Below are 27,908 nucleotides of genomic sequence, written 5' to 3' on the forward strand. Positions count from 1 at the left end.
AACTTTTAATACGTCTTTATTTTTTTTCTTCAATACAGGCAAATAAACTGCCACGAAAGATCTTATGTAAAATGATGACTGCACATCTTAAGGGTTCTTCTGCGTGTGTGTTAAGCTGTTTCTTAAGCACAGTATGGGTTTATAGCATTTTAAGGTAAAAGAAAAGTAATCACTATACTACTCAAATGCTGCCATATAGATTGTCATACTTTGACTATTAAATGTTAACCACAAAAAAAAATGCTACTTAAAAATAATCAGCTTGTCAAGGCCACATTCTGTAGATGTCAGTGTCTTGCTGTGTATGTATGCGAGTGTGTGAGAGAGAGGTCCCTGAACACTGTGTGGTCGAGCAGTGACTGGTAAATCAGGTGACAGTCTGGCGCTGAACAGCTCGATGGTGACCGCGCTGAGGAACACTGGGATGCTCTTCTGATGGAAGAGATGCAGATCTACCAGTCCTGTTAGAGTGCGGGAAAAATCTGTCTCTAACAGCTGCATGCTGCCGCTGCCCACTGGACCAGTTGACTAGAGAGAGAGAGAGAGACAGGGGAGAGAGGTGTCTGTTTAAACATTTGTAACATGACACGGACTACTAACAAATCAAAGTAGCAAACAAAACCGCAAAGGCAGAGTAAGAAAGGAAAAACAAAAATCAAACAGTACACACCGGGACGAACGTCGCCGAACATTGCAACAACAAAGAGAAAGTAGCTAAATTTGGTGATAAAATCCCTAAATTGGTTTCTGAAAATAAAGAGCTGGAGCTGCTGCTTGAAATCAGCATGTGAATGATTTTGACAAGTGCTTCTGTGTGACAAGTGAGTGTCAGAAGCATAAAAAGTTAAGCATTGCCACCTTGTGTACTGGGGTATTTCTGTTTTTCATTAAGCGCCTTCGGCTCATTGCTAGTGCAAATTGTTTGGGACAACGAAAAATGCTGACGATAATCATCCCGGTGTGTACGAGCCTTAAGTCACTTCCTAACTAGCTAAGAGCCAATAGCTCATTATTAAAATTCACTAAACTAGTCATTTGGGTTTTTATCAAGCTGTGAGTAGTAATAATCTCAGAGCAAGCAGACGATGCAAACCAACGCTCTGCTGCTACATAACTAGTTTAAAAAAACTAACGCTCACTATCTACTAAAAAGGAAATTACAGGAACAAGTAACAAGCGTCGCGCTAAAACTAACCAAAAAACTAAACATTTAAAGTCAAGCAACATCTATAGGTTTATGTCAAGCTGTGAGTAATAAGTTCTCAGTAAGCAATGGACAAATTAACACACTGCAACTCTATAACTACTTGAAAATAACTAATTACAGGAACTAAGTAAGTAAAGTCAGTAAAGCTAACACAATTCAAAACAATGTTGATGTCAGACTGTCAGTAATAAGCTCAGAGTAAGTGATAAACAAACCAGTTAACTAGCTGATACCCCATGGTTAAAACAGTAACAGACCTAAATAAAACTAACTGACATTAGTTTAGACTAAGAAAAAGACAAATCAAACTACTGTTTTTTTTTTGTTTTTTAAATGGTCAGTCTCTAACTAATATTCACCAAATCAAACCAACTAAGTATGAAACAAACGTCACTAATCAACATTACCCAGTTCAAACACGGTTTTGTTTTTGTCCATCTGCAAATGAAAACGTAAGCAAGCAGAGACGCACTAAAATGTTGCATAGCTAGTTAACCAGCTAACCAACAGTCTCTCCTATAGGGCTTACAATGAATAACAAAATTCACCCAAACACCGTTTGTGTTTCATGTCTGACACGAGTCATATTATCCTTTATAACATGAAGCCAAACGCACAATAATACACTCTCTTTCTCTATACATGCATCCTCAAAAACTTCAAAGAAAAAAAGAAGCGAGTCTGTGATTAATTGCTTGCCCAGAGTAGAACCAAAAGGGAGCAAACACAAAATGAGGGCATCAATGCACAATGGCGCTTTCCATGTCAAATCTTTTTAAGTCTGACCTCCATAAGGAGAAGTTAGCATCAAATATATTTTACATTTAGAGGGCTCGAGAAAAGAGGGCTCTCAGTAAAGATTTATTATTTTTTGCAGTTTTTTGTGATCTATGAAGCACCATAATACCATTCCTGCCTCATATCACCAAAGCACCCCCTCGACACCAGACCTTCTAATACCTGTCCCAGCAAACCGGGCGCATATGAAAATGCCTCTCCTTTGTCTCCAACTTGGTTTTGTTTTCTATTTTCCCAGATCACATTTTAATAAAAGGTCAGCCTGTGTTTTTTCACTCTGTTTTTGAGAGGGAGTTATTCAGATTGTGACCTTATCAATGTGTTTTTGTATTGCGACCGCCACAAAAGGGTGTTATGAACAATATTTGACCTTTTGGCGAACAACAAGTTTGTGTTGGTGTTAAAACCTTCCCTGAAGTCCACATGAGAGAAGAGAAAAGACAGAAAAACTATTATAAAACGAGCAGAAAAGTGATTGACTTGGGGTACAGTTGGGCAAACAGACAATAGTAGACTTTTTCAAATTAGTGTAGTTTCTATTGCTTCTTCATCTTTCCATTCTCTACGGACACCCAGTTATTTTGGCGTTCCCAACACTGTCAAGCTAAGATCCATCAAACTCACGTAATCTCATGAAATGGCATCTCCTGCTGAGCTTTCTTTCTAGAGGATCAGCTCCATCCATCTCGCTTCCTCACTTCTAAGAGTTTGTAAAATGGAGCGCCTGGGCTGAAAAGGGTGTGAAGTGAATAATTACACCATTTTGCATTTGACCCAAACCAGCTGTTTTTTCTGTAAGGATGGAAAATAGAACCCATATTAACAGTTTATGCCGTGTTTTTAGAGAAAGAAGGGAAGAAAAGACAGAGCGAGGGGAAAAGAAAAATATGCTTGCCTAGACTTTGCTCAAGATGCATTTCTGTACATGGAGTGACATCTGTAATGACTCAGCCTTCAGGAGCTTCCAGGACTTACACTGTAACAGCCTATATATCTCCTGACAAATCCAGAGAGAATCACGCACTCCACGAACCGCCACCAGCACAGATACCAAATAAATACACAGCCAAGAAAGTAAAAACGCCTGGTCTCAGGAGGAGATTTTACAATATACATTCTGTCTGAAGCCATCAATCTACATACTCTGCACCACTCGTACTACAGCAGAACAAAAAAATATATACCTTACGTTTCAAAAGTTTGGCATCGGTAATACATGCGGTCAAAAGACATTTGCAAATGTTACAAGAGAGTAATATTTCAAATAAAGGTGTTCTTCTGAACTTTCTACACCGAGAACCCTGAGGGTTTTCCACAAAAATATTAAAGCAGCACGGTTGTTAATAACATTGACAATATTTCCTTAATGTTTAAGAATTTAAAATATTGTTAACAGTCTGAATGAGAAAAAAAATATTGGGTACCACAAGCAATTCTAATTTTTTGTTCTTGCAACACATAATTACCCAAAAAAAGTGTAGTATGATTCACAAACAAATAAATAAAATGGCCATGAAAAACTTGTTTTAACATGCTTGCTTATAATCATATTGATCAGTTGTTTATATGACAATGTGAAGTTATACAGCTATTCAGTTGTTACTGCATTGTAATAACACATTTATATACAGTATATATAAGTTACCATTCATTTTAAAAGGTCCAATTTTCTATCAGTTTTCTAAATATGACTTTTGCCTCAGGAAATTTCTTGCTTTTTAATAGTTAGTAAGGTAGTTGTTAAATTTAGGTAATGGGGTAGGAATAGGGATGTATGTTCATTCAGAATGTGCTTTATAGTTGCTAATAAACACTTAACATTAATAATAGGCATGTTAATAAGTAGCTGGATCATAGTTTTGGTTTCCAATTCCAAGTGTTTCCAAAAAAATAGTACAGGTAAGTTTGAAGAACACACACAAACACTCAAAAGTTCAGAAAAAAAAACACCAATGAAGTAATACAAAAGTTTGCAACAAGCCAAGAAAGCACGTACACACAAACAAATTTATGATCCAGTTGAATCTTTGAGTCGCCTGTTGGTGCGAGAGCACCTCTGCCGAGCTTAAAGAGAGAAACGGGAAGCTGTCATTGCGCCGAGTGTGAGGCGGAGGTGTGTGAAGAGCAGTAATTGGCTGTTAAATTAGCTTTATCTACTGATTAGGCAGATGTATAATTAGCCAACTGCTCCTTGCTAACGGCACACCGTGCTTTACCACATCCATGACATGAGAAACAGCACATGTACAGCAAATAAAGAGCGACATTAGCTACTAAATTGCACATTAAATTTGGCATATTTAGACTAGGAACAAACATTTTGGTAGTACAAAGTGGGCACAAAAAGTATTATGGTATTATAGAACATGCCACAAAGTATGTTACTGAAGAAAAATAAAAAAAAACGTTAGGTGCCACATTTATAACATTTTTATGTAGTTGTAATAATACAAATGCTACGGTAATGATAGTTTTCAAATAATAAACATAATATGATCTGAATGTTTTCATAAGTACGTATGCATTGGACTACACATCTCAGTATTTTCCCCATAAAGAGATGTACAAGAAAAAAGGCTGCTGTTTTGATGAGTATAAGGCAGTTTGTTAGAAAAACAACAGATGTGTTTAAAAGGAAAAGCGCTGTCTATGATGTCACTGACAACAGATGCAATATATCTAGTGACTTTCTAAAAACATGACAAGCACATTTTTTTCCACAGATGCAGCTTTGATATTGAAGTTTTTGGTGTCCATAAAGGCATGCAGACTGTTGATTTAAGCTAATTAAGTTGTAATGTTTGTTTTTTTTTGTGCTTCCAAGTCTAAAATCAAACTAAACTTGAATGAAACGAATATCTTTAAAATGTATGGAAAATGCAGGTTTAACAACAATTGCAAACACTATTGGTACTAAACCAGCTACATCAATTTAAATGAATACATTTTGCCAGTTTTATTTGTTTATTTAATGCACTATATAGTAAAAGTACTATTTAATAGTATGTAGACATTTCACATATTTGGGTTACAGGAAAATATAACCAGAAAATCTCAAAATTAACATCTAAATAAAATGTGGCCATTAAATAAAACAGTATGTAAAAACGTGAATATGAAATTAACTATTTTCTTTTGCACTTATGAGTCTGAAATGTAAAAAAAAAAAAAGGATAAAAGGTTCAATGGCATTCTTGTTAGTGCAACATTTCATTGTATCTAGCGCGAGTGCTTTATGATCTCCTACTGAGTGAGCGTCAGCCAAGGGACTGCGGGAAGGACCGCCTCTCCAACTGGAGGAGAGAGGATGTAATTCAATAATCAGAAATATGCAAATGAAAAACAAAAAAGCTTCAATTTAAATGCAGATTTTGACATTTTACCTTGGATGACAAAAAAAAAAAGACAGGAGGATGAGTAGCGGAGTAAATATCAAGACCATTGTCAAGGGTTTACTTAGACTATCCAGAATGCAGGATATTAATATGTGCATTAAGTTGCATATGAGAGGCTGTCTGTATTTAGCCATGTTAACTTCTGCCTGTCTACACATACACAGACACATTTGAATTTTTAGGTCCTGGACCAAAAGTAAAACGACAGTTAAAAAAAAAAAAAAAAAAAGAACAAAAACAACAACACTTTGAAAAATGTATAATCTCTACTGTACCTATTGGTCTATTTATGTTTGCTGCTATATGCTTAATAAAGCATATGGGAATGAGAGTTACAGTGCAACAAACAAGACTTCGCCCACCATCTGAGGGAAACAATATAAAACACAGAAAAACATCTTAAATCATTACTTAACTTAATTCATACTTTTGAATTACATGATAAAAATAAGTATGTATCTTGTATATTTGTCCCACAGACATGTATGATAAAAACAGCGCAGCATTATTACCACAAAGTGAATTTTCACATGATTAATGATAAAGAAAGATATAAGCTATACATATACCATTAAAAAAAAAAAAAAAGTTTCTCTTTTTTTTTTTTTTGTCTTGGGTCAATAAGAAACAACATGATAAAAATCACCGGATACAGTGTATCTGAGGATTTTTAAAATCAAATTTAAGGCCTGCAAAAATAATATTAATACTATAGAAGCTGGCAATACGTGTCATTTAAACTTTAAAATGCATGTACAAAGAACGATTTACAGTTCAGATACAAGTTTTCTACTATATACCTTTACTATATTCATCATCTCTTATGCAACTGTCAGATGTTCTCTTTGTAATGTAAAGACTTTGTGAAATTTTATTTGCATCTCAGTCACAGCAGTTGTAAAACATTCTCTTGTCTGAGTGTTTCTGCATCCTCAGCCTGAGCAAATTAAAATGCATCAGTACAAAGAGCTTGCTGTCCTTACAAAATCTCTTTTTCCCATGATACTCCACCACACACAAACAACTTCTGCTGTCATGACAGGCTAACATGACGGCTGACATATGCTTTATGAACAGCGAGAGAACTAGAAGGAATAAAAGCGAGCGTCGGTCTGGGAAAGAATGTCAAACGGAATAGAACTCAAACTCTGTCAGGAAACTCTCCACTCGACAGCTGTGATGGACAGAGATGATGTCTGCTAGTTTAGGCATTCGATCTTCAATAGGCTCTGCAGTCTCTAGGGATCAAATCAAACCCCCATCCACTCAGAACGTTTCATGTTCTGGGAAGAACACGAGAGAGAGCTCACGCATGAACACGCTGTATGTTTAGCTGAATCTGTAAACATGTTCTGCATGAATTACTCTTGACCAGATGTTCAGAGATATTATAGACAGTATGTCAAATCGTTGTTAAAGCCTAAAATCACACTTGTATAGTGGTTTTTTTTTTTTAATCAAAAAAGAAGAATATGAAAATGAGAAGGTTAGCAGGTCAAATTTACTTTAAATCCCATGGAATTATCTGACATGATATGCAAATAGAATAGAAAATGGCACATTCCTATTCAGTGTTCCCACCTTTTGACCACTGAATTTCCATAAGGATTTTTGTACCTTGCAAAGATATTCTTTAAGAGGAAATAGATGAAAGACTTTACATCCAAGCATAAAGGGATAAATAAAAAAAGTGTCAATTAATGGGTCAACGAAGAAAAAGGATTTACCCCACCCCAAAAAATTTAAATAAAATAATAATAATAGCCGTTTTAAGTTGTTGTTTTGTTGTTGCCCTTCCTTATTCTTTTTATATACTGTCAAATTTTAATCTCCAAAAACTTTTGAAATCTTAAAAAGCAGAGACTGCTTTCTATAGACAAAAAAACCCAAACTTATTTTGATGCAGACTTCTTCACGTCTTCATATGAAAAACCTTCAAGGAATAGTTCATATAAAAATTAAAAGCTTTATTTTCTTTTGGGTCAGCGTTGCCTTCTCTGAAATTTTTTTTTTCCAGTGGCGACCAAAACAATATCAAAATATCTTCCTTCGTGTTTGTCAAAAAGAAATTCTTACAGATTTGGAACTACTCAAGGGTGAGTTAATGATGACAATTTTCTTTTTTGGGTGAACAATTCTATTCAATGACTTTACAGAGGTTCTACAAAGCATTTGATTAGGAAAAGTAAAATTTACTGCCACATAGCTGCTGTGTGTGTCAACTTTTAAGAAAACTGTGCCATACAGATGACCTCAAAAACCAATATGGTGGAATAGTTCCATAACTTTAATTATGATTTCATGGGTTTTTAAGTCTACATATTTTACATGTATGACATCAAGAGCCAAGGAAAGCAATAAATATAATAATCACTGGTGTGTTAGAAGTAGTTCAAGGCACCACAGTAAATCCATGAAATTATTTCAGAGTTCAAGCTGTGAATGCAAATGTTACTGGTCAATACTGGATAGAAAATAGTTCAGTATGAGAAAGAGAAACTCGTCCAAAACACAGCAGTAGTGAACATGATTAAACAGTCCACAACAGTGTATTGACTGTGTCTGGGCAGGCAGGAGAACACTGAGAGCCACTTCTTCAAATCAACCACACAGACAGGGTCCAAAATGAACTTTAATGGTGGGTGACTTGATAAAATTTACCAGCCGTTATTACTTCCTACCTGCCATAAAAAAGTAGTTTTGTTCAAATTGAATAATAAAAGCATCTACATGCTATGTGTATATTTCTTTCCCTTTTGTGGCTTAAAACAGCGAAAATTCCATATAAATGTTACCACATGGAAATCTTAAATAGTCCTCTGAAAGAGGCAGGGTTGCAGATTCGATTCGGGAATGCTTCAACAAAGATCAAACAACAACGAGATGAACAAAGTTTTAGAACATTTATGATAAAAGTTGCATTAATTGATTTTTGCAAGTTCATCTACATCCATTTTATCTTTTGGAGCTTGTCTCCAAAATCTATACATGTCTCAAGACCTCAAAAATACACTTAATTTTAAAATACAATTCAAGCTCAAAAGTGGAGCTGCTCATTAGCAAATGATCCAGAGTCTGATTTGAAATAAAATGTACTGACTCTGCAAGTGAACTTTACGTCTTTGATTTTTTACAATTTTATTAATGTATATTGTCATAAATTAGAGCATGTACTGTTACCAGTTCTCTGAAGTTCCTTTACTCTGTGCGCTCACTTGCAAACATATTCTAGATTTCACTCTCATTAATAGCTCATCAGTGAGTTTAATCAGCGAGTCCATCAGAAGGTGTAATCATCCCCTGATTGGACGAGAGGAAATGCCAGAACGCTGATCAAAACATGCACAGAGACACCTGCCGTTCCAACGTCGACAATCAAAGCGGCCCTACTGTTACCATGGAGATTATCAAACCTGGAATCTTCGTCATCCTAACCTTTGAGGTCAAAGCAAGACATTGCACCAGAAAAGGTTAACACAGGGACACATTTAACTGTCAGTGTGTGTAGGCTCAGAGGATGACATTTGTGAAGCCATTATAAAGGCTATGAGGATGCTTAACATAATGAATACAGGTCAAAGCTTGAGACACAGCAATCTGCTATGAACTTTAAGTGAATTCTAGTCTTATTTAAATACAAAAATGTTGATAATTAAGCATTAACCAGTTCACTTCAAATATTACAAATATATGCAAATCATTATTCCTCAAACTTCGGTCTAGGGATCTGAACAAATCCCTAAATGCAAGTATTACATTTCAGCATTCAACTCTTTGTGCTACGATTAGACTATTTCACACAAAAACGAGATAAAGTTAAAACGGAAGTAAACACTTTACCTAAATATTCAGCATACTTAAAACATAAATAACAATAAAAGCAAATATATATCTTAATACAATCAGCCTGGGCATATTGGCTGTCCATTATTGCTGACATAAGTAAGCCACATTGTCTCGCTTATTACAGAGATACTAGCCAAATGGGTAAATATTTACACACATTAATATGAGCTGCTGAGAAGAAAAACAGTTCCTAACAGCCTAGACAAAGTTCAGACAAGATGGACATTTAAGGCATATAGTCATATCAATTACACAGCTTTCACAACTTTCAAATCTTCAATCTTTCAAATCTGTACAAATAAGTCTTAGCCATTTTGAATCCATTACATTGTACAAAATCAGTCCGTCATCAAGACAACAAACACAAACAGTATTACCACAATGACTGCTACAGAATTTATATGGAAGTCCTCTGGAGTGATTAATACAGCTGATAACTAAGGAGCAAGCTGAAACATTCTTGAAAGCCTTTTAATGAAACTGGCAACCATATACAAACAGGCCAAAAAAAAAAAAAAAAAAAAAAAACCTAGCAACGCCCTGGCAACCAGAACACTAGAATCGTGGTGGGAAATTGAGCACAGGCAAGCATCATTCACTTTTCATCAACTAATGCACAAATCAAGTTATATTTCAGTGGTTACAGAGACATTCTTTTTTTTGGCCTCTTATACCCAGCATATTTCACTCCCTGACGTGACTCAAATAGGCAGACAGAGCTTTGAGGAGTTTAAAAGTGGACTTGATGGCCTGTTCCAATAACACCCACGCAAAAGCATATTTCCGTCATGAATAGAGTGAGAGCTCTCTCACGACCAATGTGCTCTTATGCTAAACCCTGCTACGAACAAAGAACGTTTTGTCAAAGCTGCACAATGACTGTGGTGCGCACTGTGTGCTGGGAATAGACCGTCCACTAAAATTATAAACACGCTAGACAGAATTGAGCCTTTTCAGCTCCATTCAGTTTATGTTTTCATCCCACTGTGTAGAGACATACAGCACAGCTTAAATATCGCAGATAAAAGGAAATTTTTCCTATCTGTGCTTTGAAGGTAAATTTTTTATTGGGGACAAAATGTTAGAGGATGAAATTAATGTTATATTATGTGAAAACAGAAGCTGCATGTTACCAACCAAATGCACCCACCAAAGCACAGAGACACTAATTACAGCAAAGATGAGAGGACACAGAGTATATAGTTTTCCTTTGATGGAACTTTCCATGTTATTGCTACGCTCATAAAAAATGCAAAAGTAATATAGAAGTGGGTTTTCACATTTTCAGAGAAAAAGCTTGCTGCACTTATGATAAGGTGTTCTACATGTTTGCTGAGGTGCTGCAATGCAGTTGACATTGTTTACAGTTTCTTTACGTTCTAAGACTTTTTTTATCATATTTAAGAGATATAATAATTATTTAACGGAAAGAGAGAGAGTGGGCGTTAGCTGCATCTACACATACATATTGTATATTTTCACTATGATATAAGACAGCAAAAGGTAAAAAGTTTTTGAACAGTAAACAAAACAAAAAAAGAATTACACACAAATGTTATATATTTTTTTATATATTATTATGAAGGATCTATCAACAAAGATACAATCTAAAATATAAATAAAAAATAAATAAAAAAACCCCACCAAAATTATTTCTTAAAAGCTTTTTCTGGCCTTTTTTTTTTTTTTTTATAAATGGAAAACGGAGCATATTTTCCTCCTGACAAAACAACCTTTTCTACTGGAGAAAACCTTATTACTTATAGAGGACTGATATTTTAGCTAGAAGCAATGATTGGTTTGGATTTTCAAATATCCTTATGGATAAAACATTAATGCACGGACTGGAGTGGTGTGGATTATTGGGTTTTGTCAGCTCTTTGGACTCTCATTCTGACGGCACCCATTTACTGCAGAGAATCCATTGGTGAACAAGTAATGCAATGCTAAAATTCACCAAATCTATTCTGATGAAGAAATCTCATCTACATCTTGAATTGCCTGAGGGAGAGTACAGTCTGAACTATTCTTTGAATTGGCTTTGGCAAGATGTACACAGCCTCAAGAGTTATGTTGATGACAGCCGATTACTAAAATATTTATGAAATACTGTAGAAACGAGTCTATGAAAAACTAACAAATGGCCCCTAAAAAAACTCAAAATAAAATATAAATAAATATAAGTAAAATAAAAATAATGTTTAAAAATAAATTCAAAAACCAACCTGAAAACTACAAGACTATAAAAAATTAAGAAATTTAAATTAAAGCTGTATCATTAATGAAAGTTCAAGTACACACACACACAGTCAAAACTTTGACAAACACTATTTTGATGTCTAATTTAAAACAACAAGATTTTGACTGACCAATCCAAGTAGTTTTCACTAGTTTAAACTAGTTAAAAGATTGTGGCATCAGTGTGGCTCATGTTTTCTACTTTATTCCTCTTTTTTAATTGTGACCATTGATTGAGTATTTTCTCTGCCAGGCTCCCTGTTGAGATGAGCTCAGCAGGGAAAGAGGCTGATTGGTTTTAAGTCTGAGAAACTTCTGATTACTACTGGAGCTGAAAACATAGCTGAGGGCAGCAATCACGGTGACCAACCTGGCCTGACAATAACTGAAACCGAGTTAAGAAACGATAAGAGAGAATGGCAACATAACTGCAAAACATTGCTGGGCAATGAAGCGGATGCTTCCATAGGTGGCGGCTGTTTTCAGATAAACGCTGAGAGAGCTAAAATTAAACTGCCAGATACTGTGATTGAGGGTTATGGTTAAATCTATGTGTGTGCGTCTGCAAATCGAAACTTTGCAGTTATTTTCATGTCAAATCCCCATCAAAGAGTTGCTTTGAGCTTGTCAGATTTTACCAGAAAAACAAAATTGAGTATGCGTAATTATGGGCATGTATTTGTTTGGTTTCTAAACTGTTTATTCACGCTTAAATTATAATTACATGAATGTGGTTAACGACTGCTATTCTCATGTTGACATGGCGTGCAAACGGTTGAAACATGGCATTCAGACACCCTTTGAAGGAAAATCGATTTACAGCTTGGGCAAATAAAACGTAAATATGAGGCCTTTGGGTCAGTTTTTTCGTGTGTCAAATATTGGTATCAAATATTAGCTCATACAATGATCATGAATGATTAAACCTCTGAACAAGAGCAGTATTTGCAATTTTTAAATTAGTGAAATAACTGAAATAAAAAAACTGAAGCCTCATATCTTTTATTCAAAATGTTTTTGAACAAGATTATATTGTCAAAGATGATTGACTTCAGTAAATACAGCCAAAAATACTAAGCTTTTTAAATGCTACAAGTGAATTTAAGCAATAAAATATTGTATACCATGGTGATTCTGATTGGCTGACAGTCAATGAAGTCATAAATGCACATGTAGTTCCAAGTCAGCTTAATCAAGGTTCTATATTAATGTGTTGCTTTAATTGATGCACACAAACCCATACACATCACTCTGCATACAAAGACAGAACAGCTTCATTGTTCGTAGAGAGACGTACAGACAAAGGTAATGCACACGCAACTCTCTCGATAAATGAAATCCAACAAATGCTATAATTCATTGAAATAAAAGTGATCTTTACCACACTATTTCATCCTTGTGTCTGATTTGAAGCAGGCAGTATTCCAGCACTAACAAGCCGTAACTGGACGAAAAATAACAGTTATTTTTATTCTTCTGGTCACACACTGCGTTGTGAACATCATTAACAGCTTTAACTTGTAAATGCCACTTAAACTCTTTAACTCTGCTTTGCATCAAATATTTTTTAGCCTCCACATCGTGCACTAAATTAACTTAATACGCAGCTAACCATGAATTACCCTTACATAAGGCACAATATAAAAAAAAACCTTAAATATAAAATGAAAGTCTTTGCAAACATGAATAACGATAACAATTTCTACTGGACCAGTATGTTCTTTGGCCTTTGGTTTAGAAAAGGCAAATTACAAAAACAAAAAAACAAAAACAGTTTTCTGACCACAGTTCTTGCCTACCCAGAATGCCCTTCCAAGAACACAAATCTAATTTTATAAGCAATAAGTCTACGATGAGTCCACGCTAACATGACGTTAAGATGATACTCCATATGTCCTCAATCAATACAAACTGGTTTATCTGCAGGATTCGCCCACAACTAGAATTAACAGCTGGACTGAAGTTTGCCTCAGATTCAGTTACTGTATTGAGTCACTGCAAAGCCTGTTAATGCAGTAAAGCAAAAGGGCTTCGAAGAAAAATATATACCTGTAACATTTGGTTGACTCTCTTCATGGTCACCCTGAGAGGATAACAAGATTTCATTACAATTAGAGGACAAAGTCTGTTCTAAAGCACTATCCCCAAGTATTAAACTTTGGAGAGTAAGTCGCCCTGCACCATTTGTCCAAGAGAAATGAACACTCTCTCATCTAGTGTGGCCATTACTTCCATGTTATTTCACTAGCAAGCAATAAAATGAATGATAAATATCCTAGAGACATTAAAGAACCCAAATCAGAAAATCAAAGCCACCTTACAGCTATTCAGTACACCGTATTACACAGCTTATTAGAACCAATCTGTACTGTATTAATAAACACGATTATCAATCAAATTTACAAAAGACAAATTCCTGCAAAATCCACTTATTGGGATTAAAACATTTTTTTCTTTTCGTGTCCCCTGCGAGTATTACATCATGATTTACAGTGATTGATGAAAGTAATGAAAGAAAAGCTCAAAACAGTATTAACATCAAGTCTAATTAAAAACTTTACTCGCATCTGCCGAAACTATTAACCATAGTTAAATATGAAACTAATGAACAGAGAAGCAGCAGTTGTCTCCAAAGTTTAACTTCAAGGCTCATTGATCTGAATTCAACTATGGAAAAAATATTACATGCTAGTCATTTGTTTCTATGTTTTATAAAGCATTTCATGCATGTTTCCTTTGTCTATTAATGCTCAGCACTCGATGCCAACATGCTTTGCTTAAAATTACAATCAATGTGTCACAACTGACAGATCACACCACATTAGAAAAGACCATAAAATCTTACTGGAGTGTTTGTGTGTGAATGGTGACATCTGAATGTCTGTGACTGTGTGTGTATGTGTGTGACTCAAGGTTAACAAATATTGACAGTGAATTATCTTCAGCAGATAGGTCGCAGGTGGCTTCAACAGGCCTAATTTCACAGGCAAAGACAACACACACACACACACAGAATTATTCATATGATACCAAGCTGCTAACAATCTGAATTGTCCACTATACAAATCGCAATAGTTTTGTCAAAGTCAAATACAAGAATTTGTCTCAAGTTAAAATAATAGATTAAATGCACACTTAAATGCAAAAGTTAACAGAAACGGCTAAGACAACCCTTCATTACTCCAACTACTCTTAGGTTCCTCTCGCTCAAGTCAACAGTGCTGGGTTCTGATTCTCTCAAGGTAATATAATTACACGCCTGCTCTTGTAGTTATTAATTTCCTGAAGAGGTGATTAGCAATTAGTTTCATTTAGGCAATTAAAAAGTCAGTGTATATTATATATTTTTATACATTTTTTTTCCCCCAAATGTCATTCAACAGTACTGAAGAGCAGGCTGAACGCTGCTTTTTGCTAGTGTTATACAGCTTGCAAGACAAAATACTCCAGGTTTCTCGTTTTAATAGAATAGAAAAAAATAACAAAAAGCTTTTGTCAAATGATGAATTGAGAATTGTTACGGAATATATAATTTGTTTCAAATAAAATATGCACAAATGCTAAAAGACAATTAACAAAATCCCATTCCAAAGAGTTATTTTAAAACACAATATACACATTTTATTAAATTAGAAAAGCGTTCAATATTCAGTACATTTACATTTGACAAGCTTTTTTCATGCCTCCAGCTGCATAAAACAATTGAAATACTGAAGCCAGCAATCTGGGATGCAAGCAAATGGGCATTAGCATATGCTTCCTCAATCAGTATTTCAACAGTGGTAAAACTATTACAGATAAATCTTTCAAAGGTATGACGACCAAAAAAAAAAAAAAACCCCACATTAACCTACTGAAGCGCTGAAAATCCAGTTAATCCCACATTATCTGTCCCATTTTGGCATACTGTTTTGCATGTAATAACATCTGGAAGTGCTGCTATATGATCATGCAAAAACGAATTGCATTTCAGTCTCGGTTCTCCAGGTTGTTAGAAGTAATTTTTTTTTCTCCCCAGAGAAACGCAAAGTGCAGTACTAATTTACATATTCTTAACGTTTGGAGTAATGTCACACATTCTGTGTGGAATGTACCTCTGCACTTCTACTTCTTAGACGGATAGTCTGATAGATAGACGCTTTATTCATCCCCAAAGGGACATTCAGTACATCCAGGCAAACTGTGACAAAGAGAAGGACACCAGATATTGAGTCGCATATTCATTGCCTTCATTTAAAGCATGAGTGCAAAAGCTGAGTCATCAAAGACTTGGATGAAAAGTGCTTATGCGAATATCATATCAATTATTGATGTCATGACACACCCGCTAGCTTTTTTAAACTACTTTTAAACAGAACAGCTGTGGACTCTGTATTTAAGCATAAAGCATGCAGGCACAAACTAAATTTGGCAATTTAACAACATTTTAACAAAATTCAACACACCTGAAAATAAATCACATAAGTAATCTTGCAATTTAAATTAAATAAAATGTTGACTGATTACACTGAGATCAATTTAAGAAACCTTTATTAACGCTGAAACATATTCTGTGCGATTTATAGTTTTCCATGTTCAAAATACAAGAACGCAATTTTCCCTGAATATTCAAACGATTGTAAATGTGACACTGATTTTAAGCAAAAAAGTTAATTTTAAGTGAACATTTTAAATTTAACATTAATTTTCAAAACAATATTGTTTGTTATACTTTACACTGAAATAATAAGTTAAACCGAAATACATATGTATTTACATACACACAGGACAATAATATATAATTACTATTACATAATTATAAAAATCAGTAATTTGATGAATTGCCAGTTTTGATACAATTGGTGCCATCTAGTTTTGTTAAACCGACTGTTGCTCCAAACCAACAACCACTTTTAGAGAGTAAAAACGCACAATAGTTCCAGACTAATAACCAGCTTTGGCATCAAACTGTTGCAAAGGCAATGGAGAGGATTAATTGAGATTGAACGCACTGAAGTGTTGCAGCCTTGATGTAATGTTAGAAGCTAACAGTTAAGAGATTGACTATTTGCTATGTTAAAAACAGCAAATATCTAATCTCTCATTTAACACTGAAAAAATGTTTAACACTTTTTAACATTTATGAACCCATGTAACAGTGTTGTCAAATTGTAGGGGAGCTGAAAGTAAGATATTCAATGATTTTGACAGATTCCCAGAAGAATTTTGAGGCCAATGAGTCATATTTTGACAAATAAGAGAGGGGGGAGGGGTCTGCGTCTCTTATTATCTTTCCTCCTCTTCAGACAGAAATGAAGGAGAATTTCAAAGCAGTTCTTTGATTCTTTGGGGATCAAATCATAACATAACCAAAGAATTGCTCTAGTGCACTTGTCTAACATTTGGAGGAAACTAAGATTTCATTCATTTATCTTCCAAGTGCCCATTCTTCCCAAAAAAAAAAAAAAATTCTAATAGTAATTATATTGAAAAAAAAAAGAATATAACAAACCATCTTTCCTAAACACAGTGCACATAACACTTATTGTGATCAAATTACATATTTTTTGAAGACAGTGTCAGATTCTCAAGGGTCTTTAGAGTTTCTGTAATATTGTGCCCACTTAATTGACCATTATAGTTTGCCAAACAAATTACTACAAACTCCTAGATGAATAGTTTTTTTCCTTAACTGGGAACAACTGAAAAGCTATTAGTACTCTCTAGTAAGCAAACACAACTAGATTGCTACTAGTTTGCACATGAAACTTCTGCATAAAACAAAAACAGGTGCCTTTAACTTGATGTGTATAATTTGAGCGTCAGTTCGAATAAGTGCCACAGAGTTTACATTCTTCAGGAAAAATCAGCCTACAAATAGTTTGTTTAATAGCCTCTTCACATTAGACTGGGATAGAAGTAGTGTTTCAAATCAATTTAACATTTAAGAAATGACACTTCACCTTTAATACAGGCGCTTAAATGACTCATTGTGCTAAAGGTAGTGGTAGCTGTTTTTTTAACCAAGAAAAAAGATATTTCTCTGCTCATACAGTTACTATACATCCATTACTCTTGCAGTTTTTTCACTCGCATTTTTTCCACTTTTCCATCACTTTAAAACTCAAGCACATGCAGCTCAATACACATTCACACAGAGAACTACTGGAGTGCTTCATAGAGTCAATGTGTGGTGTACTGTAGATATTTTAGTTTCTTCAGACATTTTTGGCTCAACTTTTTAATCCATTATTTTAAATGGTTTCAGTTTTAATCATTTGATTATCAACTCCCAACATTAAAAATTATATATAAAATTAAATCAACAAAATAATGCTAAACAAGCAAGACAATCAGAAGTGGCCACATACACAGAATGTGAAAAAGAGAAAATTATTTCCTTGGCACATAAATAATGTGTATTATTAAATTACCTCAACACACCTAGACGCACACACAAACGTGAGTAAATGCTTGCACTCACACAGCAATAATACCAACAACAGCATGCAGACGCACTGAAGCTTTACTGCAGCTCTAATTAAACAGCCTGAGGAAAGTACCGATCAAATAACAAAAACTTAAATCCAATTATTGCAGTGTGTGTGTATGTGTGTGTCTATAAGGGATTACGGAACATTTCTCCAACCCACAAAGGAAGAGCATTAATTAAGAAAGATAAATTACATTTGCAGGTACACCATTGTAAGAGCATGTGGTTTTACACTAAATATGCATCTTGCATCAGATATATTGCATTAATAACACTTGGTTTATCATATAAAAGGCTTGTCCAAAATAAGAACAAAGTTCTCCTCATTTGCATTAAAAGAAGGATGATTACCATCTTAAATCAAGTGGATACACATTAATGTGCAAACTGTATGTCAAAAAGCAAAACTAATGTGCACTGAACAGTATAAAAACCTAATGAACGTGGAATACTAACTTTCCCCTAGTGAAATTTGGTGATTCTCAATACATTTGATACTACAGTAAAAAGTAATATACTAGACATATTACCATTAACAGTACTTTATTATACAAAATGTACTCATTGTACACACCTCTGGGTGGTCTGACCAAAAATCGGTTTTACTTTTACTTTTATTTTTTTTTTTTTTTGAATCTTGGCAGTTTTATGATTTATCAAGATGCGGTCTACATTGCATAGCCACTTGGAGTGGTATTCCGTTTTACCAAAAATTCATACGTTGTGTGTAATTGAGCTCTCAGTTACTGTCACAAACTCGGAGTAACAATCAGAGTTGCTAACTGTCTTGTAATGACAGCTGTCAATGTAAAAACCTGACATCGTTTTGATACATTTTGGACACAGAACGACCACCATTCAAATAGGATTTAAAAATGCCATGGAGGGCTGTTTAAAATATTTTTTAATATATTGTGGATATTAATTTTGAAGTGAGTGTTTACAGATCGCAATGCAAGCGAAAGAAGTCTCATGTTACGTTCCTCAAGACCCCAGATCAACACTGTTCATACATCAAAGGGTACAATTAAATTAACATTTAACCAGTTGAATGTGAAGAGACAGTGAAATGTAGACCTACAGATATTTTTGATTTAAGCGCTGTTAATGGACAAAAAGTCAATCTTGTCACCAGATGAAGTACACTCATAGCAAATTCCTTGATTAAGAGTTATTTTAGGTCACTGTTTATCTGTCCCTCTTGCAGTTAAAAGTAAAAACACCAATTTCCTATATTGCTTCATCTACACCCACCTCAAGAAATGCCGTCACTGACTGAAGAGGATATGACCTCCCGTAGAGACTCAGATGCACCTGAGGCTGAAGGAGCTGCTGAGCTGGTTCAGATGAGGTTAAACACAACAGCAGTTCTTCAGATGCCTGACCTCGGCCTTGGGTTTTAAAGTCCTTCTTTCGATTTTCACGCTTCTCAGAATTGAGTGTCGAACAACAAACCTCCAACTGTGGGTACGAAGCTTCAGGCTCTAACTAAAACGCCTTTCTTTTCTGAAAACCCCTATAGTTTTGCCAAGGCAGCCCTTCAAAGACATTCAAAAGCTTATTGATGTTAATGTCATTGTTTTATAATTTAACAAAAACTCAGCATAAAGCCTTTGATTGCTGGTATGTTTTATCTGTAACATCTGCTCAGCTTAGACAGAATACTTAAAATAACCAAGCGACCATAAAACCAACATTCAAACTTGCTGCAAAACAACAATAGAGATTCAATAAAATTGAAGCGTACTAGTTTCCTTCTGTACTTTTCTTCCAGTTTGTAAGTACATGTCTCATGCATTTCATGGCAATGTGTTTAAACGTAAACGTTCCTAAAAACTGCATGAAATCATGTAATCTGAATTTACCTTGAACAGTAACGAATCCTCTTCATGCTCGGCGTACACAGAAGTGAGCCGGTACTGATTCTCCACGGTGATGTCGATCTGGTACCCGGTGAGTACGTAACACGCAGTACGGAACTCTTGAATCTTCTTCTTGAACACTTCCTTCAAGCGCTGGTTCTTTAGTTCTGCACTTTCCATCTGCTTGCGCAAATCTGAACAACATGTGAATCGTATTTAGTGCTGCTGTCAAACGATTAATGAATCAAAAGTAAAAAAGGTTTTGGTTCACATAATATACTTGTGTGTTCTGTGTATGTTTATGTACATACTCATAAAGCATATATTTTGAAAATATTTACTTTTAAATGTGTGTATATAATTTATTTTATATATAACAAAAAGCAGTAATTTAATACATGCAAAAAATATTGATGTAACAATATGTACTAATGACAAAAAAAAAAAATCTTTAATAACAGCCCAATAGTTTAACTTCAAAAAAAAAAAAAAATTCTATCATAATTTAGTCACCATTTGCGCAATACATTCTATGCCTTTCAATATCAGCTTTGGGCTACAAATAGACAAAAAATTTAAGTCGCTATTAAACGATAATCTTTTTCTCCAGTGAGCTGAATTCAAAGTTCATTCATTTACTTCATGAATAAAATGACAGTTTTTCTTAAAATGGCATAATTAAATCTTTGAAAAGACTGAACTCAAAAAAGGAAAATTTGTTCATTAATCAGACACAGCTACTTTTCTCAACAAATAAAATGCTGGTCTCTAGCAACTGCCAGAAAAAAAATGTGACTCAGGGAAGTTCTGTAATGACGTGTAATGACATTTTTGAGTAATACAAACCGACTACAATGTTGGATTAAACAAAATATGAAGGGACCTAAAGTAAAATGTAAAAAATAAATAAACACTAATCTTTAAAATGTCTGTAAAATTCACATAATCAAAATTCTCATGACAAAATTGTTGGAACACTTTTAGCTCCAACTTTTAGTTGCATATATTGAGATTTTTGCCATTTAATTACAGAATACCAACATCTTTTGAATATTTAAATTGAGAATCATGTAAAATTGGCACTTTAAGCCAAACGCTTAACTGTGTCTTATAGCTTCAATATAAGGCGTATGTATGTACAACACAGCCCTCAACATCAGTTTCAATTCTCTCATGGGCCACATGAAAATTTAATTTTGAACAATAAAGGTTGTGCAGGAAAGAGAGATAAGTGTTCTGCTACTGTCTACTGTAATTGCACACTAGAACAGTGCAGTTAAACCGCAGAAGTTTCAGTCATCACATAACTGAATGCACTCATGTGCTGCATACTAGAAGAGTCAGCCTTTTGTTCGTTTGTCCTTTTCCTTTAACCACTTATCAGGATCACTTTTAATTATATATCATGTTAATGTCTCTCCTTTTTGTCTCTGCTGGAAGCTTTCTGAAATCACTTTGTTCGCTTTTCCGTACAGAGTAGTAGATAGAAATTACATGCTAAACTCTTAACACAATCACCTTTAAAATGAGCTGCAATTAAAAAGTGCTGTATGTGGCCCTCATCTACATCAGTACACTTACAATTACCATGTCACTGAAACTGCATCAAAGTTGCATGGACTGTGTTGAGATATGACGCCCTGTCAGGAGAGGAGTAGTGTGGTTCATTTGAGTTTTGCAGACTTTATGATTTTAATCTCTTCTGAATTGAATAGTGTTTTTCCTAATATAACCTTGGTAAAAATGATGGAACAAATTTTCAACTTTTTTTTTTTTTCTCCATCTAACCTAGGAGAATAATTAAAAGAAACATTTTCCACACAGTTATACACACAAAGTTACCAAATTGTCTTTGCTCAACACTTAAAATAATTATTATTCTATTGTCCTATATTTCCTCAAAATAAATGCCACAGGTCTGATTTTGGAATGAAAATAGATTCAAACATTATTAAGTGTGGCTTAAGTGTCCAGCGTTAGGGGCCACTGTTTTTGTTTCCAGTTTAATTTACTTAAGTTTTTCCTAATATTTGTAACTAGTTGATCTCATATATATATATATATATATATATATATATATATATATATATATATATATATATATATATATATATATATATATATATATATATATATATATATATATATATATACTATAACTAGAATTGTGCAAACACATCAGCTTGTAATCAAACACTTCAGATGGGAGAAAAATGAGGTCATAAAATAAAGGAGGAACAGTGAACAGCAAAAAAGATAAAGAAAAACAGCCTCAGACCTCAGGGTGTTTATTTACTCATGGTTCTGAGTCCTAATTAGACTCTTGCCTCTTTCAGAACTTATTCAAACTGATGGCCAAAGAGAGAGAGACATAAAGAGAACGAGAGAAAGAGACACAGAAGTAAATAACTGTGTCCGATAGAAATTTGGATCTTTACACCACACTCCACATAATGCTAATATAGCCCTGGCTAGCTCTCTCTCTCATTCTCATATATATATATAAAATGTTCAAATCACCATTTTTGTTGTTTTGTCATATCCAACTCCACAGGTAGAAATCCATTTGATATCAATCCATGGGTGAATGGGTCAAGATACATTGTCCAAAAATATTAATTTTTTCATAATCTCACTCTTATGTCAATTTTTTGATCTGCCACACATGGCTTGAGACTAGCTAAAAAACCATTCAATTATTTTTCATTCTTTTGTAACCCCTGGGAATTCCAGACACATGATGAACTTGACATTAAATACAGATAAAGGGACTATTTCTCTATCAGACTTTTAAAACACCCTGATTTATAAAAACTTGTGCAGAAAGGCATTTACCCAGTATTTCCTGTGAAGGTGGGATGATGAGAGTGGTGTCGTCTGTTACCATGCCACCACCCGCCTCAATTTTCCGGAGTCGCCTCAAGCGCTGACACTCCACCCTCAGCTGTTCCACCTCTTCAGTGCGCTGCTGCTTTGCGATGCTGGTGGGGTTCATTTGCAGGTGGATCACCTTTGTCTTCACAGGATCATAGTCTCCCTAATACATAGAAAAGAGTCCAAGAGAAGTAAACATTTCATTAAAATAAGGAATAAGTTTGTGAACAGTCTTGAAACAGACAATACGCCTGAATGCAAAGATCTTGCCATTTCTTTTAATTTTTTAAGCATGTGAAAGCATTGTAACTGCTGACTGATTGCCTGAAGCATAGCGTGCTGTTTTCTACATTCCTTAAAACACATCCAATCTGAAAATCATTTCCTTTGAATTGCATTTAGCTTAAAAAATAAATAAGTTCAAACGAGAGACATTACTAAGGTGGGTCCAACAGCTCATTTATTAAAAATGAGCTTCATGAAAGCTAACAGGTTAAACCTGAGGGGTTAAAATGGGGTTAAAAAAAGTCCAATTTCGCCTGAAGGCTCTTACACACGTGAAAATACATTTATCCGAATTACCCTCCAAACAAAAGGACCAAAGAAGTGATAGTTCATCCCTGTCTGAAACGAAAGGCTTTATCTTCTGGAACGATTCTTCATTTGGGTGTAAAACTTCAGGGGTTTAAAAGCCATTACTGAGCCTTCTGGTGAATTAAGGGCCCCATCAAAGAATAATGCCTCGATCTGAACATCTCATTACTGAGCAAATTACATCACCCTGAGCTGAAGACAGAGAGGCAGAGGAGAGGAAAAGAGACTGAAGGGTAAGGAGCAGATGACATAACAGCAGAACAGAAGGCGATGAAAGAACAGAAACAACTACAATTACTAAAAATAAAAAAAATGTTGTTACACAATAAGTTGTGGAAGAAGGATAACACGAACAAACTCAGACATGCCACAATGATCTATACCCTATTAAAAATAAACTCTTTGAGGATTTTAAAACTGCCATTGCAATCAAGGGCTGCAAAATTTCAATACTACTGGTAACAACGACTGGAACGTAGGTATTTTGACAACCTCAACAAGTAGCTCAACAAGCTATGTACAGTCCACACGCGCATTTCTGTAACCTTCAAGATTTAATGTAATTCAGCTTGAATCATGAATGAATCATCTACAACAATAAGAAAAAGGCGTGAAAATCATTAAAGGTTAGTCCATGGGCCAAAAATAAAACCCTCTTCAAACTGACAAGTGTTGAGTGGGTGGGTATTATTAACTGTCTGAAGTCGCTTTTTTTACTGTGACACTTGGAAGCGTCATAGATAATGGATAGAAGAAGCCTATAAATATTAGAGCAAGTCTAAGCACATTAAGAAAACTGAGTGATTGAGAGAGCAGGACGAAATGAGTGACGCAGTTCCTGAATTCCAGACTTTTCAGTTTGTTTTGGGCTGGCACCAGTGTTGAGGTCTAATGGAGCATGTCTGACTGCATTTCAGCCCACTGATCGCATCATTGAGTCAGGAAGTGAAAAGGAAGGATAAATGGATGGGAGGCCACTGATAAATATAGCAGCGCCACAAAAATGACAGAAAAGTGACGTGGCTCTTACATTTTTACATTACGTTGCTAACTATAATGGTTAAATGTTGCCTATAACATGCCAAAGTCAGAAGTCAGACAATAGTGTAGGGATTTCAGGCATTTTCCAACTTCAGTTAGAAATTCAGTTTCATTAAATAAACCTATCATGCCAAAAGCTAAACTATTAAATATTTTTGGTTATATATTTTACATATGAAGTCATTTTCGCACTGATTTCAGGCTTAATCATTTGTATTTGTATAAAATACAAATAATGAATCTTGTCTTTTGATACGTTTTCATAAATTCATTAAATTTACTGAATAATTCAATTGAAATTCATTCAAAGAATAGTTACAATGTTCTATTGCAACACAGGAGTGGAAGTTATTCTATATTGCAGATTTTTTTATTTTTATTTATTTTTTACAGATTTCATCCCCACCCCTAGAATATAAATATAGTATAGCAGTACACCACATACCTAAACAACATAAAAATTTAAACACTAGGACTTATAGGCTGAGTTTCCTCTAAGTGCCTTTACATTATTTATTGACCAACAGAAATAAATAAAAACACCACAGTTCTATTATTAAACTAATATCTTTAAAAGCATATTAAAAGCTAGCAATCCCCAGCATGCCCAGAGTAATTTTCTAGAGTACATGTACACCGTGTGGTAAAAATCATATTATATGTGAAGAGTCATCAAGCTGCTTGTTACTACAAGGACCAGGGTTTACTTCAAGTCCACATTTATCAAGATAATTATTTCTTTTTATATAAAAAAAAAAAAAAAAAGATATCTGAAGAGAATTTGTAGGTGTGAGATTTGCAGGTAACATACATGATATGGTCTCAAGTGGCGATTAAGAACGAACACATATTTCTGAGTTACTGTGGAAATCAGACGTTGAACATCAAGTGTGGCTGTGCATTCATAAAAACAAACACACAGATAGTCTCAACCTCAGCCTACTGCATTTTCAGTACTGCATCCCAAAATGCCATATCAAGGAGGAGGGGGTATTTATTTATTACTCAAGTTTGAAAAAAAAAATAATTACTTGAAAACTTACAACAGCTGACCTGCTACTATGCACTTTTATAAGGTAAATCAAAGCAAGTCCTTTTTAGTCTGCATCCTGCAGGACAGATTATTATGCAATAGCATCCCATGATTATAATAAGTCACAATTGTGGATTTATTTCCCATTACTGTGATCAATATTATTTGTGATGGACATAACAGAGAACCACAACTGTGCCGCTTTAACTACTTAAGAACTGTACACTGGCATGCTTAAAGGAACATTTCACTAAAATGAAACTCTTTATCATTTGCTCATCATGATGCCTCCAAATAAAAAAATCTTTCTTCTATTGGAACACCAAAGCAAGATGATAATCAAACAGTTGAAGGGCATTTCAACAGACTTATAGGATTTTTCCTCTCCATACTATGGAAGTTGATGGCTATCAGCAGCTGTTTCCTTTAAAGATACCACTCAAATTTGTATTGTGTTCAATAGTAGAAAGAAATTAGCAACAGAGGTATGGAGCAACATGAAGGGAAGTAAATCATGGCAGATTTTTGAGTGAACTATACCTTTAAAAGCACAAAAAAAGACAGCACTGGTTCACATAACACTTCAGCATAAGCTCAGTGACCGCTCTACATACAGAGTTAGGGACTACAGCAAATACTCCTTTTAAAAGCTGTTAAACATACAGACATACTGTCAGAGCACCTGAAAGAAAACCCACGATTTTTAACAGGCTCTTTGAAATTCCTATCACTAGAAATGGCTATACAGAACACAGCAGTTAATTAATAATGAATTTTGTTGTGATTCTTTTTTAATATTAACCTTCTTATTATTTAATATTGTTGCACCCTACTGTAAACATTTTTGATTACTAGAAGTCTTGCACAAAACAAAAGTATCACCTGGAGGTTATGCCTTCTCTAGTCTCATCTCCAGAATATTGTTTTGCTCTTCCAGCTGCTGACGTTCTGCCTCCACCTCGATCTTCTGCCTGGAAAAACAAACACATACACTCTATACATATGCAATGTCATTTCTAGTCCAAGCATAATGAAAACACTTATCAAAAATATTAAAATTGCTGCACGAGGAACATAGGCAGCATAACAACAGTAAATAATAATAAATTTGTCATGAGAAACAGGACATCACATACTATGAAATTTCTGAAATTAGAGTTAATATTCTATATCAATTTTCACATTTTACCTTCAATTCATATTAAATGCTAAACAACTTGTAATAAAAAAAAAAAGGAGGAATATAAGAGGAATATAATTTCATTAGTTATCTATAGTGATATTTAGTAAGATCTTCTTGAACTTTTACCTTGTATATTCTGTATACTTCTCAAAGTAATTTGGTAAGCATTCGCTTGTTTTAGTTTTGGTTTTGAAGATTACCACGTGGGGTCTTGGACTTGTATTCAGTACAACAAATATTCAATTAAGGTGTAAAACAGCTTAGTGAAATGGTTCCAGGAGTGATTAAATGAAATTCCTATAGAGAATAATTACAGGATCAAAAAGAAAGAGGAAAAAGAGAAAGTAGGCACTGAATGAAAGCTCACTTTTCAAGCAAGGCCACAAAAGCTACGTAGTATAATCACACTTTACAGTACTTAGGCAATGCAAACAGGCCATGAAACCCAGACTTCAGTTTCCTCTAGTCTAAAGCCCCGCTCACAACACTCAGTGACTTATAGTGACAAAGTGAAAATGAACATTTCCAATGAGAGCTGGCTATTTTCAGCAACAAGGAGAGGTAGTGACTCACACTGTATATTGGTTATCTATGGAAGCCTCTATTCACAAATTAATAAAACCACTCAACGTGACTTCATTACTTTCAGTTTATTTATTCATTTTACTTCAGAAACAGGCTTTCCATAATGATCAGATCAGCACATGTATGACAAGAAGCATGAAATTTAATTTCACATATCTCTGTTACCTGGAGAGAGCTTGACTCTCCTCCCGCTGTTAAGGTGTTTTTCTCTGTATTAGACACCTGCTGCTCTTCAGTGTCTCAAGTTCAGCAGTCATCTGAGCAAATTATAAAAATAATAATAATAAAATACTAAAATGATTGGCACTGCATACCAAAATAAAGTTATTTACTGTAAATCCAAGCAAATGAAACACCTGTAGCCAGCTATGTTATTTCTGTATTTCTGTCTAATATTCACTCCGCCTTGTGTGGTTTTCATTTCTTGCATGCATTATAGCACAAACTTTAATCAATTATTTATGATCTGAACAGTAGCTGACATAATCGAGCAAATGCCAAAAAGGAAGTTGGTGATGAATGTGACTTACCATGTGAGCTTGTAATTTGGAAGGTGCCTGCTCTCCTGGGCTTTAGACAGTTGAGTCATCAGAATGAAACAGACTTTATGTGGTTTATGTTTTGGTGGAAATAATTTATGATTATAAAGTCATGGAACTTCCAGATAGGTCAGACTGCATGAGCAGAGGTCTAGATTTTTATAATACCAGCACACTATTTTAATGCAACACAGTATAACTTGGAAATAACTGAACACATATTTAATAACATGAAATCAAC

At 34.6% G+C, this 27,908-nt stretch overlaps 1 pseudogene; it reads right to left on the bottom strand.

Annotated features, from left to right (window-relative positions):
• Positions 1-27,230, bottom strand: LOC122342528 (annotated as a pseudogene).
• Positions 27,231-27,908: the final 678 nt, after the last annotated feature.

This window comes from Puntigrus tetrazona, chromosome 1 (genome assembly GCF_018831695.1).
Source record: "Puntigrus tetrazona isolate hp1 chromosome 1, ASM1883169v1, whole genome shotgun sequence".
NCBI lineage: Eukaryota > Metazoa > Chordata > Actinopteri > Cypriniformes > Cyprinidae > Puntigrus > Puntigrus tetrazona.